The sequence below is a fragment of the Budorcas taxicolor genome, chromosome 13 (genome assembly GCF_023091745.1).
Source record: "Budorcas taxicolor isolate Tak-1 chromosome 13, Takin1.1, whole genome shotgun sequence".
In the NCBI taxonomy this organism is placed as follows: domain Eukaryota; kingdom Metazoa; phylum Chordata; class Mammalia; order Artiodactyla; family Bovidae; genus Budorcas; species Budorcas taxicolor.
Genome location: NC_068922.1, coordinates 27,300,137 through 27,318,350, shown reverse-complemented (window position 1 = coordinate 27,318,350; position 18,214 = coordinate 27,300,137).

The following is an 18,214-nucleotide window of genomic DNA, read 5'->3' as shown; positions in this document are numbered from 1 at the left end:
ATCCATTTTGATGTAAAACAGACAATAAATCGTGCTTTACTGAAAGCTAACCATCCTGCAGTAGCCATCATGTCTTTGCATGAGTCTTCCTTACCTGTCTTAGATTTCAAATCCCTGGTTAATGCAAATATATTGCTCTATTTTTTTTTCTCTATTAGTATTTCTCCACATGCTTGGGATCCTACTAATTCTCATTGGTTCATTTCCTGTAAGAGAAGCATAATCAATCCTTTAACCGCTTCACTCATTCATATGAAGAAGCTCAGTAGGAAATGGTTCCTATTTACCCCTGGGTGTCTAGCTTCAAATTCTAGATTAGTCACAAGGAAAGAGTGTAGATTCCTCATTTCATTTAAAACTATGGATATCCTGAAACTGATTACTATAATTAGCTGTGCTGTGCTGCTTGTGTTTAGTCGCTCAGTCGAGTCCAACTATTTGTGACCCCATGGACTGTAGCCTGCCAGGCTCCTGTGTCCGTGGGGATTTTCCAGGCAAGAACACTGGAGTGAGTTGCCATGCCCTCCTCCAGGGGATCTTTCCAACCCAGGGATTGAACCCAAGTCCCCTGCATTGCAGGTAGATTCTTTCCTGTCTGAGCCACCAGAAAAGCCCAAGAATATTGGAGTAGGTAACCCATCTCTTCTCCAGGAGAACTTCCCAACCCAGGATTGGAACTGGGGTCTCCTGCATTGCAGGCGAATTCTTTACAAGCTGAGCTACCAGGGAAACCCATAATTAGCTGTACAATATTCAAGTCTCAAATTTTGTGACACTCAGTGGAGATTTATATGACAGTTTCATTATTTATTCTGCTCATTAAAAGACAAGGTCAATTTAAAGTAGTTATATTTAAAGAATTTAAGCTGAGTCTAAATGCCTGGTAATAAGACACACTAGCTTTTTGAAAATTTTTGGATTGAGGAACTTTTAGTAGATAACATTTTAGAGTCATGAGAAATCCTCAGTTATAAAAACAGACCTTATTGAACAGGTGGAGTGGAGGCATTTAAAACATACAGGTGAGGCTAAAAAGGATTTAAGTCCAACTGATCACTCCATTTATTTAATTTCAATCAAGAATGCTTCACTGTTCACAATGTGTACATATATCATCATGTTGTACACTTTAAATATGTTATTTTAGTCCTCAGTTATACCTCAGTAAAGCTGGAAAAAAATGAAAAAGAGAATGCTTACTTGCAGGAAAATTCTTTAGAAAATTCAAAGAAACATAAAATCCTTCAGGTGAAAATTAAAGAAAGCTGTTGATGCTTTTGAACTGTTGGAGAAGACTCTTCAGAGTCCCTTGGACAGTGAAGTGATAAACCAGTTAATCCTAAAAGAAATCAATCCTGAATATTCATTGGAAGGACTGATGCTGAAGCTCCAATACTTTGGCCAGCTGATGTGAAGACCTGATTCATTGGAAAAGACCCTGATGCTGGGAAAGATTGAAGGCAGGAGGAGAAGGGGACAACAGAGGACTAGATGGCTGGATGGCATCACTGACTCAATAGACATGAGTTTGAGCAAGTTCCAGGAGTTGGTGATGGACAGGGAAGCCTGGTGTGATGCAGTCCATGGGGTCACAAAGAGTCAGACAAAACTGAGTGACTGAACATCAACAAAAATCAATTTACTATATTAGCATCCAGAATTTTTAAAAAGGATTTCCTCTAGCTTTTGAACAGAATTAGCATTAATAATTTCTTTCTAGCCTTTGTTTTAAGTTTGATTAAAATCTATTTCCCCTACCCCTCACCATGAGGAGGTGGGGGGAGATAAATGAGATGGTAGCACATATTAACTAACACCTTTTATTCAGGGACAAGTTGAGGATACAGATCAATGTACCAGAATTATCTCTGCACCCAGAAGTTGTTGGCATCAGGGAGTGTGTTCCTGGGCTCCTACGCATTGGGAAAGGAAGACACTCCATTCATCCCATGATCCTATATCTCTGTTATTGAACCTAGCTAACCTTAGTTCTACAGGAAGTACATTCGGTTAAGCGGCAAAGAATCTGCCTGCAATGTGGAAGCCACAGGAGAGATGGGTTCAATCCCTGAGTCAGAAATATCCCCGGAGGAGAGCATAGCAATCTATTCCAGTATTCTTGCCTGGAGAACCCTATGGACAGAAGAGCCTTGCAGGCTATAGTTCATAGCCTTGAAAAGAGTCGGACACACTGAAATGACTTAGCATGCACATGCAACCTTAGTTCTACTTCTTTTCTGTTTTCACTTTTACCCAAATTCTTTAGGCAGTCACATGCTACCTTCCTGCCTTCTATTACCACTTAACTTTTGAACCTTTTTTTGTGACTCACGCCCATCAAGATTTACTCACTTTTTCGATGTTTTCTGTATCAAATTGTGGCTAGGTATGTCCTCCTCAACCATGACCTCTTTGAAATACTTCTGCGGGTACTCCCTTGCTGCATGACCTTGTAGGTAGGGTTGAATTCCATGGTCCCCATTGACTCCATTGGGGGAGCTTCGGTACTACTGGCAATGGTGACTGACTTGACTCTCCCATGGGTCTCCCCATACACCATCAGGAGGGTAAGGATTGTCTTGTTACTGCTGGGTGAGGGTAGAAATCTAGGCTGCCCATGTAGTCTTCAGCCACACCATGGGGAGGGAGGTACAGGAATGCTGGAATACCTAGCACAGCCTATTGAGGGTAGAAGTCTGTTTTCTCCACTGGGTTTCTGCTGGTCTTGTTGGGTTTGGGGCCAGATGTTTGTTTGTTTAAGAAATGAGAATAAAGACATTTCAAAGATGTCATCTGGAGAGGGAACAAATATTGATGTCCCTATATGCTCACCTCTCTCAAGTCCTGATATAATATTATGTCAGCCCTTGGCATTTAGACCCAGAATATAGAACAATGAGGGATATACTGTTAGTGGGCAGAGATTACTCAAAATTGTTTGAAATTTACTTTCTAATATCTGGTAGATTTGGGATATAAAATAAAATCAAACTCAGTGTTATAAACTATTTGTGTTCCCTCAGAATCCTTATGTGATGTCCTAATCCCCAGTGTGATGGTCTTTGGAGATGGGTTTTTTTGGGGGAAGTGACTAGGGTTAGATGAACTCATGAGAACAGGGCCCTGTGCTGAGGGGACTAGTGTTTTCATTCATAGAGACACTGGAGAACGTTCTCTCTAAGACCACTGTTTCTAAATTGGGAAGAGATTCCTCACCAGAGCTTCCCAGCCTCCAGAGTGTGAAAAATAAATTTCTTTGCTCAATCCGTTGTGTCTGTGATATTCTCTTGTGGCAGCCCAAGCTGACTAAAGCTCTCAGAGAAAAACAAAACCATACTTCGTGCCCATTTTAATTGAAAGTCAGCCATTGGTGCCCATTATAAACTTTTGACGCTCAGCTTAGCAAAGGGTTTGACAATTCCCAAAGGTGATGTTTTTTCTTCACTTGTGAGTCACTGTACACAGCCTTATCACTTTACACTCACTGTGCACGTGTATAGGTGCATGTATGTGTGTGGGTTTCCCTTTTGTTTTACCCCCAGCGAGAAAGTCTTTGCTGGTTCAGCCCAAGCCACGCTTTCTGCCTCCATTTCTTGGTGGGATGCTCTTTGGAATCCTAATTTTGTCTAGGAGTCAGGTTTCGGCCCCACAGGATATATGAGACACGCTCAAAGTCGCTCACTACACAAAAATGGGATTCTGGGCTATGTCTTCCCGTCACTAGACCCACAGTCCAGTAAATCTTCACCTTCGACCTCCACTTACTGCTGTGTTTTTCTTCCATTTCTAGTCTACAGAGATGCTTCCCCAATTTTTGAGTGAAGCTATATATTTGAAATATAGTTTTGGTGCTTCTAGGTAGAGATGAAAACAGCCACGATGAATAAAATATAAAAATAGAAAACCAAAAGGACATAGGCACACTTAAATATAAGAGAAATATCTCCACAGCAAAGAAATGAATCCAAAATGCAAAAAATTAGTAAAAGAGCTAAAGTTTCTGCCTTGCTATGTCTGAGACCAGAATCAGGCAATGGCAGGATGATTTAAAAATCTGTTCTCTCAAAGCCTGCTGTTCAATGTGTGTTGTTGCAATGCTTCAGAGAACTTGATGCATGTATATATGTGTATATGCGCAAGAATTTCTCTAGGGAAGACAGCTAGCAGAGAAATTTCTGGGTCATAGCACAGGCATATTTTAAATTCTCAGTATGGTGCCAAATTCTTTTCCAAATTGTAGTAATTTACACTCCCCCTGGCACAGTTGAGAATTTCTCTCTTTATATCCTCCCAACATGTGTTGTTATTGTTAGACACCCCTCCACCCCAAGCACCACATCTAATGGAAATAATGTGGTATCTCCCTGTTTTTGGGTCCTTGGTTACTGAGATTGAGTCGCTTTATTTTTCCATAGGTATTTTGAGTTTCATTTTCTGTAAACCTGTCTATTTATACCTGTGGTCCATTTTCTGATTAGTTTCTCTCATGTTTCTATTTTGGGGGAGTTTCCCATACTTTCTTCAGCCTACACATGTGTGACATGCCTTTCTGAGCACAACACTAAAGCTGTTTCTCTAGGTCACCTCCGTATTTCAAGTCCCATGTATGCTTCTTGGCCTCACCCCACTCAGAGTCTCCACGTCACTCACTGATTTGACTTGTCCGTTTTCTCTTGGCCTTTATATCTAATTTTCTTGATATTCCTTAGAGATTGTTCTGTGTTTTCACTTTATTTTTAATTTATTGAATTAATTTATTTTTTTGCCACACTATATGGCCTGTGGGATCTTAGTTCCCCCATCAGGGATTGAACCTGTGCCCTCAGCAGTGAAAAGCGTGGAGTCCTAACACTGGGCCATCAGGAAAGCCCTGTGTTTTCATTTTTGATTGCCGGTGACAAGAACATTGCCCAGCACCTAGCAGCTATTAATGTTTAGTAATGATATGGTCATGTACAGTTCTAGTGAATAGTTTCTTGTAGGGTCAAGACGTATCTTGTTGCCCTGGCCCTGGTTCTCTCATCAACTCCCAGGGGCACCTGTGTAATCCTCTAGGCTTTCATCCAGTTTCAGCTTTCTATTACTCCTCACAAGCATTGTTCCTCCCTTTCCTCTAAATGTATTCATTAGATGTTGCAATTAGTAGCCTTTTAAAAAGAACCTTGATCCTGACACTTGGAAACATATATTACAACAAGCTCTGCTGCAGACACTAGCAATTACAGTATGTAGATTATGGGGTAGGTGTGTGATGTGCTAAAATAACATCTAGAAGGTTATCACACTCTCTTTCCCTAGTGGCTAATATAGAAATCAAGGCCAGTTATCCACAGGCAAATACTTAGTACATTTCCTACTGAGCTGTTTTACATTCCTGAACTGGAAAATAAAATTGAAAAAAAGAAGACTTATCAAGTATGAAACATTTTAAAGGACTAAACCCTTTTTTATTCTAAAATGTAAAACTACTAGAAAATATGAGAAAATATTTCCCCAAATGTATTAATTAAATGACTATGATTCACCAGTGTTAGAGGCCTAAAATTTACTGTAGTAATAAGGAAATGGAAAATTCCATATTGATCTTCTTCCATGAGTATGAATTGTTAAAAAGTACTTTTTTTCCCCTATAGAAAATAAAAGTGAGAAATCTAGTTTAAAAGAAACTAAATAAATATATTCGGTTGGCTAAAAAGTTCATTCACGTCAGCCAAAAATTTCACTCGTGTTTTTCTAGAAGATATGGACCCAAATGAACTTTTTGGCCAACCTCCCCCCCCCCCCCCCCCAAAAAAAATCAATGCTCTTTCTTTCAACTACAACTTGGTTTATAGTGTCTTAAATTCTATTTTGGCTGAGAAGTCAAATAGATGATATAGAAATAAATATAAACCCTTTCTTTCTAATCATCCTCTCATATTTCCTCTCACAACTCACTCAAAGAAGTGTTGAATGGACAGTTTTCTTCTCTGCTATGTGGAAAATTATTACATGTATTAGGGATTGAGATAGATTCTTTGGATGTGCTCTGCAGTTACATTTTGGCCAAAAAAAAAAAAAAAAAAAAGAAAGAAAGAAATTTAAAAAATAAAACATTTGAGAGCTCTATGAAAAACATTTATGAGTTCTATGGAAAAAAATTGTGAAATTGTGATGAAGAAATGGCAGGAAAGGGGGCAGCCATATATAATGATCGGAAACTCTAACTTTCCTAGTTTATCCAAAAAGGATACATTTTTTTTTTTTTTTAAAGAAGTGGTGTTGATGGTGGGGGAATGAAAAACCACACTCAGTATTTATATTTTAATCATAAAAAAGGTAGAGAAAGAGAATGGAGAACCAGAGGAGCCCACCTCTGTAAGACAGGAAACACCTTAACTTTCTTCATGGCTAGCCTGGTCTGTGCAGTTCCCTGGATGTTTTCCATGACATAAGAGCTACATGGAACTCATTCCTTCCCTCTTACTCCTTGCCCACACCTGCTGCAACACAACCAAAGCCATGCAAACCCAAACTCATTACCACTTGTTGGCATGTGGGGGTACAGGGGGAGAAGAACTTTGGATTGCAGTCGCTGAAGAGACTGGCATCTCGGAAACATTTGTTACTCTGAAGAAACCAAAGGTCTCAGGACTCACTCCAGGCAAGTGTGAAGAGAGAAAGCAGGCATGCCACACTTAACACAAGGCAGGGATTGAGACTGATGCTTCAGTGGATTCTAGAAGTACTTCAGTCATACTGCTCTATGTTTCTTAGTGTCCTGGATGTTGCTCTTCGAAAAATTCTAGGTGTTACATCTGCATCAGGGAACTCTTACACCGAAAACGAACGGTGATAGAAAGGAATGTAACTTAGTTTCCCACAAATGTAGTGACATTTTTACATCAAATGAATTTTTTTCTCTTTTATCATCTAGAGAGTTTTTGCAATTATAGTAATATTGCTATTACTTATGATATTCCCAGAAATTCTTTTTGTAGTATTTCTCAGCAGAATTAAAAATTGCTCATTCTTTTGGAAATAATTCTATTTTTAAAACAGCCAAATCTACGTTTTAAAGTAGCACTTTATGAATATTTTGAGCAATATGATTGCTTTCTGTTTAAAAAATTATAATCATGTAATAATTATGTGGCTTATAAAAAAAGATTACCACTATGATGTGATCAAGGGTCAGTATTAAAATTAGTTGAATTAGTTGACAGTATCAGAAGGTAGATACACAGAGGTGCAGCATTTACTTAAATATATAGAGTAAATATATATATATATGAAATGCAGTCTCTTCATTTTAATAATACAATTCAAAAGAAAAGTGATTCATTTATGCAATATTTCCTAGGATCCTGAGGATGATAAACAAAATGCAGACACAGCATTGTATTTGCATCTCTCTTTATTATAAATAAAATTAAAAAGCAGATCCAAAAAGAATCCATTTTGCTTGAACTCTTAGCATGTTCCATTTATTCTGCATCTAAGGCTGAAAAACATCATTAAGAACTTTCAAATATCCCTCCCTCCTATTAAAACTTAGAGACTAAAATTGCCATAGACTGGTCTTTTTATTTACAGAATTAGTAATGTGTGATTCTCTTGTCAAGAAGGCATGGTGTCTGAGCTGTTTTTCCAGCATCAGTGATGGATTTATCCAGCCCCTTTAAACTCTCTGTCCCATCTTTTTCTAACCTATAACTCACATTTATCAGACAGCTGCCTCAAACTGCGAAGAATATGTGTTGTAGCTCTAGGAAATGCACAGGAAGTTGAACTGCATAGTGCTGGGTTGGCCAAAAAGTTTGTTCTGGTTTTTCTGTATGCTTGTATGGAAAAATTCGAGTGACCTTTTTGGCCAGCTCAATATCATGCAACAGTTTGGCACTACATATTCATGAGAATACCTGTGATGCCTATTTGAAGTCAAAATCCATCACTTTTCCTTAAGACCACATGCGAGAACTTGCTCTCCTGGGATGCTACTCTGGTGACCAGATAGGAGAGCCAGAGAGGAGGATTCAATTATCTTTTAACTAAGGGGTACGCAGCTTAATCATGTAAATCATAAATTTACAAATTCATGTATATCACATAATCATGAATTTTCTTTTAAAAAATGATAAGAAAATTCTTTGTGACTGTCCCATCTTACAGTTAGCAGCTAAAGAAGAAAACTGATATGAGAAATGTATTGATGAAAGAGGTTACTCTCTAATAAGCATCTTAGCTACTATATTTACCCTATCATGTATCATTGGACAGTTCCCCCAATTCAACTTTTGGATAATTTCTGGTTATAATTTTAGGTTGAAATTTTGAGTGCTTTCCCACAAAAATTTGGAATGTAATGTAAAATGATTTTAAAATAATTTTACTATTTTAATAGATCTTCAAAATTCTGTGGTGGCACAAAACTTCCCCATCTAAGAAATAATCTTGTGACTGCTGCACCATGAAATGGCAATTGTACAGCTGGAACCACCCCCTTCAGAGAGAAGAAAAGCATATGTCAAATTGCCTTAACTATAGATCCTTCAGGCAAAATGCATCCTTCTTTTGGCACTGTCCAGAACTTGAATAAATCAGAGATAAGTGGGTTAAAATGTCAGTACCCTTTGGAACTGAGAAAAACCTACTACTTTCCCACAATTCAGTAAAATATTAACCATAGTACTCCCAGTTCTTTGTGGGGAAGAAAATAATACCTTCACAGTCACTGGAAGAGATTGTCAAATTGCCAAAAGACTAGAACAATTGCCATAAGAGATTAAATGGGGTGATATGAATGATCTTGCTAAAAGGTTTTAAGTCTCTGTTTATTTATAGAAATAATCCTTTCCCATCTGTTTCATTAATCACTGTCTCTAAAATACCAACTGTTTGGATGGCAATTTAGATTACTTCTGTGTTTGAAAATAGTTTGCTATTTTAAAAATCACCAAAATGTGATTTGGTGAATTTCAGTAGAAAATCATTTTCGAAGATTTGTGAGTAAACTGTTAAAACTAGGAAATTTGCTAAAGTCAGAAAGACAGCCCAGGGCTGGGTTATTGATCACTAGTGACAGCAAACAGTGACCTCACACGAACAGAATGTAAACCTCCAAACTCATTGATAGCAGTCCTGACTCAGGGCTAGAATTCATGTTCTCGCTCTATAAACTGTTTGACTTAGACGATGAATGATGGTTAAGGTAATAGAGCAGCATAGCTCTGATGAAAATGTAGCTGGGCTCAGGTTATTTTAAGTCTGGCTTTCTTTGAAGGTCAGCATAAGTGTCTTGATATACTATAAGAGAAAATTTATTTGAATAGCCATGTCTTTCTTATTTCAGCAAGAAAAATTCACTTACTAATGTAGCTTTTCCTTCTGAGTCACTTAGTGAAAATAATTTTTTGCTTCCAATTTTTTCTTTATAATTTCACAAGATTTATATTTTTAACTACCTGTAGTTTACCATTATGTATTTTGACTAACACATTTTAAAATGTGAGTTTAGCTACTGTTTATGCAAAAGCCTTAAGAGGGTTACTTTCTTTGAGTGTTTTTACTTGTTAGATTACTACTGCTTTTGAAAACTGTAGTAGTAGTCTTTTTGTTTTGGATACAGCATCAGTTCAGTTCAGTCACTCAATCGTGTCCGACTCTTTGTGACCCCATAAATCACAGCACGCCAGACCTCCCTGTCCATCACCAACTCCTGAAGTTCACCCAAACTCATGTGCATCGAGTCAGTGATGCCATCCAACCATCTCATCCTCTGTCATCCCCTTCTCCTCCTGCCCCTAATCCCTTCCAGCATCAGGGTCTTTTCCAATGAGTCAACTCTTTGCATGAGATGGCCAAAGTATTGGAGTTTCAGCCTCAGCATCGTTCCTTCCAATGAACACCCAGGACTGATCTCCTTTAGGATGGACTGGTTGGATCTCCTTGCAGTCCAAAGGACTCGCAAGAGTTTTCTCAAGCGCCATAGTTCAAAAGCATCAATTCTTTGGCGCTCAGCTTTCTTCACAGTCCAACTCTCACATCCATACATGACCACTGGAAAAACTATAGCCTTAACTAGACGGACCTTTGTTGGCAATGTCTCTGCTTTTGAATATGCTATCTAGGTTGGTCATAACTTTCCTTCCAAGGAGTAAGTGTTTTTTAATTTCATGCAATCACCATTTGCAGTGATTTTGGAGCCTCAAAAAGAAAGTCTGACACTGTTTCCACTGTTTCCCCATCTATTTCCAAATTGGTGAGTCTTCCAAAATTTTCCATGTAAGTTGCCATTTCAAAAGAATACATTTTATTCTTTCAGGGTAACATATAATTACCTCAAAAGTCTCACTTTTATTTATTCATTTTTAATTCTTCTCACAACATGAGAGTTCTTGCATCCTATTCCATGATACATCATTGTAAAGATGAGCAAAAAAAGACAAATGCATAAAAATACTGAAGGAGTAAAAATAATTATAGGTACATATTCATGAATTGTATCTACCATTTGTTGAGCAGTGACACGTAGAATACTTTTCACTAATGTTAGGACATCAATAACACAGCTGCAAGGTTGCATGTTGTAGGTTCATGTCATAGCATCCATGCTAGGCTTTCAACTTCCTTACGGATGAGGAAACTGAGGCCAAGAGGTCAGCTTCTGAAAAATGCAAGTGTAGTATGGGGCATATCCAATCAAACAGAGGTCATGGGATAGTCAGAAAGGAATAAGTATAAGCTTACAGACCAGGTAACTTAGGAGATCAGAGGAGAAAGCAGACATGATTATAACGGCCATCAAAGGCATTATTGGTACAGGAGGTGTAATTTGGACCATACACCAAAGATGGATATGCATGGATGGTGGGAAAAGGGAGAACAGGCTGTGCCACACTCTGTCTTTCACATGCAGACCTTTTGGAGGTTAACATATTCTCTCTGAAGGTCCTGGAATGCTTTTTAAAGGAGAACACATTTTCATTGTTACCTCACAGTATGACTTGCACCCCTGATAGAAGAGTTGTGTTTTTTAATGAGAAGAAGGCAAAATAACTTTTTAGAGCCTCTACATTCTCTAAACAAGTTGAGAGAATCAGTTACCTAAGGAGTTTTTTTTCAAGCCCCTCAATATGTGTGAATAAACTCCAGATAGCAAAATCTTCCAGAATAAGGTCACCAAGAACTAGCCGGAAGACTCAATGTGCCTAAGTGGTAACAACACGAGGTTGTTATTGTACTCTCTTGCTTCGGCCTCTCCTCTGAACTCGAGATATTATTGCCTATTTGATATCTCCACATGAGTGTCCACAGAGGCAATTCAGCTTCATACAATCAAAACCAAACTCTTGATTTCCCCCACAAAACCTACTCCATACCTCAAGAGTTCCTCATCTCCATCAGTGGCAACTCTGTATTCATTCAGTTGATTCTTCAAAAGCGATGAACTTTCTTGACTCCCCTCTTTCTTTGTTTTCCTCAGAATATATTTACATTAGGACTGCTTATCATCACCTCCTCCAATATTATGTTTATCTAAACCATTACCTCTCACTCGCACTATTGTGGTAAATTCTGCACTGACCTCCCTACTTCCACCTGCCCTCCCCCCACCCACAGTCTGTCCTTCATGCAATTGCTCAGAGGGATCCTCTTAAAATAAGTGGGACTGTATCATTTCTCTGCCCCAAACCTCTCAGTGTCTTTCCATTTCCCAAAACAAAAGGTCTCTTCATGACTTGAATTCTCTGCTGCCTCTGACTCAGTGGGACCCAGACTCCCTGGGACTCACTCAGTGGGACCCTGGCTCCCTTGCTCTTCTGAGAACACACCTACCTCAGCCTAGGATGTGCTTCTTCCAGAGATCTGCAGGGTCTGCCCCCTCCTCCCACAGGTCTCTGTCTAAATGGCACCTTATCCCAAGAGTCCTTTCCTCACCACCCCATATTGACCAGCGCTTTCCCACACATCATTCTCAGCAACACCAGCATGTATGGTGGTCCCACTTGTGCCTGATAGATGGGCAGCCTGGAGTAGGAGGAAAGCCAGGACCGAGGGCTCTTCCTGCTCTGCTTCCTGCTCCGTCATAAGTCAACCAAGAAGAACACCTAAAAAAAATTTTTTTAACCAAAAAGGGGAACCTTTTTAAAATTTCAGAGTCCTACCAGTAGCTACAAATCAGAAGTTAGGTTGATAGGTAATTACATAGATACATACATACATACATACACACTTTGACACCCATATACAGATATGTATGGCATATGTCACCAGGCTTCCCTTCTCAGAGGTTAAAGCGTCTGCCCACGATGCAGGAGACCCGGGTTCAATCCCTGGGTAGGGAAGATCCCCTGGAGAAGGAGATGGCAACCCACTCCAGTACCCTTGCCTGGAGAATCCCATGGACGGAGGAGCCTGGTAGGCTACAGTCCATGGGGTTGCAAAGAGTCGGACACGACTGAGCAATTTCAACTTCACATGAGATATATAAACATACATATAATGATAATATAATATACATAATCACCAGGGCTTCCCTGGTGGCTCAGATGGTAAAGAAACTACCTGCAATGTGGGAGATCTGGGTTCAATTCTTGGGTTGGGAAGATCCCCTGGAGGAGGGCATGGCAACCCACTCCAGTGTTCTGGCCTGGAGAATCCCCATGGACAGAGGAGCCTGGTGGGTTACAGTCCACAGGGTCGCAAGTAGTTGGACGTGACCAATTGACTAAACACACATGTGACATGTGTATAAACATGTATATAAACATGTATATAATGATTATACATATAATTATGTACACAATCTTTCCCAACCTATCCACCCCTGACCAGAATGTAAGCTTACGAACAGAAACTTGATTTCGTTCTCTTCTGAGTCCCTCAGCTCCTGGAATAGTTCCAAGCATACAGTGTGTGAAAAAACAAAAACAAATTTGTTGAATTAATGGATAAGTCAATAAATTTATGTGTGTATGGCAAAGAATGTCATAAATGGGTTTGAGCATAGAAGGTCAAAAATTATTTAGTATTTCCAGACACTCTTGTAAGATTTAAAACAAAATCAACATGTGGAATGGAGATTCAATTTGGAAGTTAAGGTGTTTATTGAATGAGGTTGAAAAAGATAGGCTTTAGCTTTGGTAAAATTGCAAATGCTCATTCAAAATAATTGCTTTAAAAATGTCTGAATAAGGCATATGATAAAATAATTTATTTGACTTAAATGCATTTAACCAATAAATCCTCAAAGAAAGGGTTATCTTTTTTTCATAGAGTTTTAATAAAGAGACATAATTCCTTTGTCTCAAAATTTTGTGGTCTGCAGTGAAGCAAATTAATTCATTTTCTTGAAAATTTGTATCATGTAGTCAGTCTAAAGAATAATCTTATTAATAGTTGAACTGAATTCGAGAGACTTCCAGTGATTTGTCCAATTGACATGGGGAGTAGGGAGTGGATTCCACTTGAAGTGGAATTTGTATCTCTCCACCGAGTTCACTGGGTTTTGACCACAACGTGGCATCTTCTCCTTGGTGGAACAAATGCTACTGGCTTGCTGTTTATACAGAATGTTCACTGTTACCTCTGAAAGCTCAGCCACATCCTTCATCGTGTCCCTCCAACACGTGTCATCTGTAGAAGTAAACAAGCACACTGTGCAACCCCTGGGAAAGCCTTGTCCGTGGCCACCTTTCCCATCCCACTTACTTACCAGCCTGAAGCTAACAGTCAGGAAAGTGCCAAGGAAGCTATTTATCCTCTCTATGGTTTATTTCTTGGCTTTTTGCATTCATAAAAAAGAAATCTAAACAATCTCTATTGCTTGCTTTACTTTCAACCTTTGTAGTGAAAACTACTATTCTTGTCTGGGTCTGCACAGATGCTCAGAATGAGTGGCCTCTATTAATGGTGTCAGCTTTCAAACTGAGACAGAGCAGTATATCTACATCTAACAGGGAGTTTTCAAGAGCTGTCTAGCCTTCTTTCACCAATGACACACACACACACATGTACACACACACACATGTGCACACACACACAGAGCACTAAGCACTCAGTAAACACTTGGTGAACAGGAAGGTTAATTAATCCTCATTTGGGTTTATTATGGAAGAGCATGGTTGGCTGCAATACTCTTCCTAATCTGGTTTTGTTTTAAATTTTAAAAATGTCATTTATTGTTGACTGTGCTGGGTTTTCATTTCTGTTCAGTCTCTTCTGTGTTTGCAGTGAGCAGGGGCTACTCGCTAGTTGCAGTGTGGGGGCTTCTCGCTGCAGTGGCCTCTCTTACTGTGGAGCACAGGCTCTAGGGTGCGTTGGCTTCAGTAGTTGTGACTCCTGGGCTCTAGAGCACATGTTCAGTAGTTGTGGTGCAAGGGGTTAGTTGCTCCTTGGCATGTAGGATCTTCCCAGTCCAGGGATCGAACTGTGTCTCTCATCTTGGCAGGCGATTCTTTACCACTGAGCCAGCAGGGAAGTCCCTAATCTTGTTTTAATTACTCAGAAATAGCATACAGGCCAATCATGAATGCTCTGCATCATGTAGCAGGAAGAAGTGCTTTTTGGAGTTATCATTAAAAGGCTGTTTATACCACACATGCAATTACGTGCTTCCTGTTACTAGTTCTTATAGGTGCCCAGGTTGAGGCAGCCCCTAAATGAGTTCCACATGTGAGTGGTTTTGCTGTAGTTTTATCTGCAGCTGCTAAGGACGGTGAAGTTTATCATTCTATTAACCTCACAATTAACCCTCATTACACAGCCTGTTCAGCACAGGGACACCTTCGGAGCATGTTCAGTTTGTGAATGGCCAATCCCATGGCACAAGCAACCGTCCTTATCACTGCTGAGAAGGACGTGCCAATGACATATGCTTTTGTTTTAGAGCAAGGGTGGTCGCCTGATTCAATGGAGCAGAGTGTTTTTAGCAATGCAAGATGAATGGTAGAGATGCACCCAGGCAGTGGGTGTCATTTCCAGCTTTCCTGTTCTCCACTGCAGAATACTGGCTCTCACAGCTTTAGCCATCTAACCACCATGCCTATTGCATGCCAGGTTAGACCCAGGCCAATCCACCCCCAAGATCGTAGTCTTCGGCAGGAAACACAGGAGATGTCCTAGGTCAGGGGTCCCCAACCTCTGGGATCTAATGCCTGATAATCTGAGCTAGAGCTGATGATAATAATAGAAATAAAGTGCACAATAAATGTAATGTGCTTGAATTGTCCTGAAACTGTTTCCCCCACTTCCTGGTCTGGATCCTCAGAAAAATTGTTTTCTCTTCCGTAAAACTGGTCCCTGGTGCCAAAAAGCTTGGTTACCACTGTCCTAGGTGAATAAAGTTAGTGATGTAACTGGTTTTATGCTGACATTTTACATATTTTTGCTGAAAGTCTTCAAATACTGTCTTCATTGTTCTATGCTGACTCTCAAGATTGTAAACTGGGTCCTTTTAGGATAAATATTTTCCTCATTTTTAGTACTTAGTGGTGGTGTTGGCATTCTAATTCCCGAGAACATTGCCTTTCTTATTCTATTTGACTTTTTGCTGTTGTTGCAGGTTCTTGGAGAAATAGACCTATGTTGACCTGACCCAATCCATGCTATTAGGACAAAGACATTTTCTTAATTTGACGAGCAAATCTATAAGTAAGATTAAGTGCATCTACCAGTTTGGTGTTTAAACACTGTTTTTTTTCTTTTGTTCTTATGGAAAATATGTTCTCTTCATCCCATTTGCATTGTTGGATATGCCTCTCCTGAATGTGGAGGGAGGGAGAGACACATTCCTCATGGCACCTCACCCACAGACATCATCCGTGAAGGCCAATGGAAGCTGACAGGGTGGGATGCTGGATCTCTTGATTTGCTGAGAAGCCGCTCAGTGGAGCCTGAGACCAGATACTCCTCAGCAGGAGGAATCAGACTCGGTGGCCAGTGAGTCAGATTTTGGTTTACCACTATTGCTTTCACTTCCACCAACTTTGCTGGAGTGGATTCATGAGTCAGTGCAAAGCATTCCTTCTTTATTTATCTCAGACATCTTGGCCTCAGTCAATGAAATACAGCCGTTTTTTCACACTGCTGGCTTTGCTGACCAGTGGAGCCCAGCGTCCGTGATCACTTCAGAAGGGTTAGTTGAGTTACCTGATTAAAGCTGACATCTCCCAAGTCATTTCCAATTATCAGGACTTGTCTTAGATTGCTGAGTCTGCATACATGCAGTGGAGGTGTAATGGAAAGCATGGCATTGAGAGCCAGAAAATCTGGCCCTGCTATGCCCCAAACTATGGCCTTTTATCCAGTTGACTTAATCCTTCTGGGCTTCAGTTTTCTCATCTGTCCATTGAAGAAACTGGATTGGATTCTTTCCTTAGAAGCAATAGATTGGTAGATAGATTATAATGAAGCGATAGATTACAATCTACATGGCAGGACATAATGATGAACAAAATAGAAACAGACTATATTTTTATAGGATCTCAAGCCTAAACAAACAAATACATACAGGCTTAGAGATGATCACCTACTGTGTTACCTTCAGTGTCCTCTAAGAAAGGATAGCAGAGTGAGAAGGAAGTGAAAGTCTCTCAGTCATGTCTGACTCTTTGCGACTCAATGGACTATAAGTCCATGGAATTCTCCAGGCCAGAATACTGGTGTGGGTAGCCTTTCCCTTCTCCAAGAGATCTTTCCAACCCAGGGATCAAACCCAGGTCTCCTGCACTGCAGGCAGATTCTTTACAAGCTGAGCCACAAGAGAAGCCCACTGAGAGAAAAGCTGTCTGTTAAACAGAAATATGAAGAGGACAAAAGTTAGGCACAAACATACAAAAGGTAGAGGATGGGGACAGAGGAGTATGTATGTTGGTGAGTTTCAGGAACAGAAAGAGATCTTTGTTTTCAGAGATACTAAGTGACAGAGGAGAGCCAGCAGCAAGTAGGTGAGGATGAATTCCTGCAAAGTTTATGAGAAGCCAAGTTAAACTTTTTAAAATGTAAGCACAGTGCAATGCAATGGAAGAACTGGAAGCAGGGAAATGTGATGATCCAAATATATTTTAAAATATAATGTCAGAGGAGAAATTCAGAGAAGGACTCCATTAGAAGTCAGAGGAGGAGGTAAGGAAACAAGGTTGACCAGTGGAGAGAAGATGAGTTAGTGTAAATATTTAGCCAGAAGAGCAGTGAAAACTTATAGAGACATGGACAAAACTTACACTGTAGAATGATGTTCATTCTTTCAATAGTGATGTCCATCAGCAGATGAATGGATAAGAAAGCTGTGGTACATATACACAATGGAGTATTACTCAGCCATTAAAAAGAATACATTTGAATCAGTTCTAATGAGGTGGATGAAACTGGAGCCGATTATACAGAGTGAAGTAAGCCAGAAAGAAAAACACCAATACAGTATATTAATGCATATATATGGAATTTAGAAAGATGGTAACGATAACCCTGTATGCGAGACAGCAAAAGAGACACAGATGTATAGAACAGTCTTTTGGACTCTGTGGGAGAGGGAGAGGGTGGGATGATTTCGGAGAATAGCATTGAAACATGTATAAGATCATATAAAAAATGAATCGCCAGTCTAGGTTTTATGCAGGATACAGGATGCTTGGGGCTGGTGCACTGGGATGACCCAGAGGGATGGTATGGGGGGGGGGGGGGGGGGCGCGGAGGTGGGAGGGGGGTTCAGGATTGGGAACATGTGTACACCCGTGGCAGATTCATGTTGATGTATGGCAAAACCAATACAATATTGTAAAGTAAAAAAAAAAAGTGAGAACAAAAGGAAGCCAGTAAATTTACAGTGTTAGGAAAATTGTGAAAATTCCAGGACCAGTTGCCCTGACAATGAGGCCCCACACTTTGTTTGTGATGATGTAAAAAAAAGGAAGAGAAGAAAAAGAACAAAAGCTACTGAAGAAAATAGTAATTAAGGATAGAGATACATACATCTGGACAGCTTTTCCCAGGGAAATATGGGTGCTTCAAATAAAACACAGTATCATAAGGGGGAGAATTAATCGTTTGTATAAAAAGGTTAAATTGAGTCTTCTGGCCCCACAGCTTCTGCAGACCAGCTTTTCTGGTACTGCAGACCAGCTTTTCTCACACTGGTTTGTTCTTAATCAATTTCAATAAAGTCAGGACTTTCTTTGGATTCAAGATTTTCACAGGTAGTGTTACCCAGCTCTGGAAAAATGTTATGGTCCAG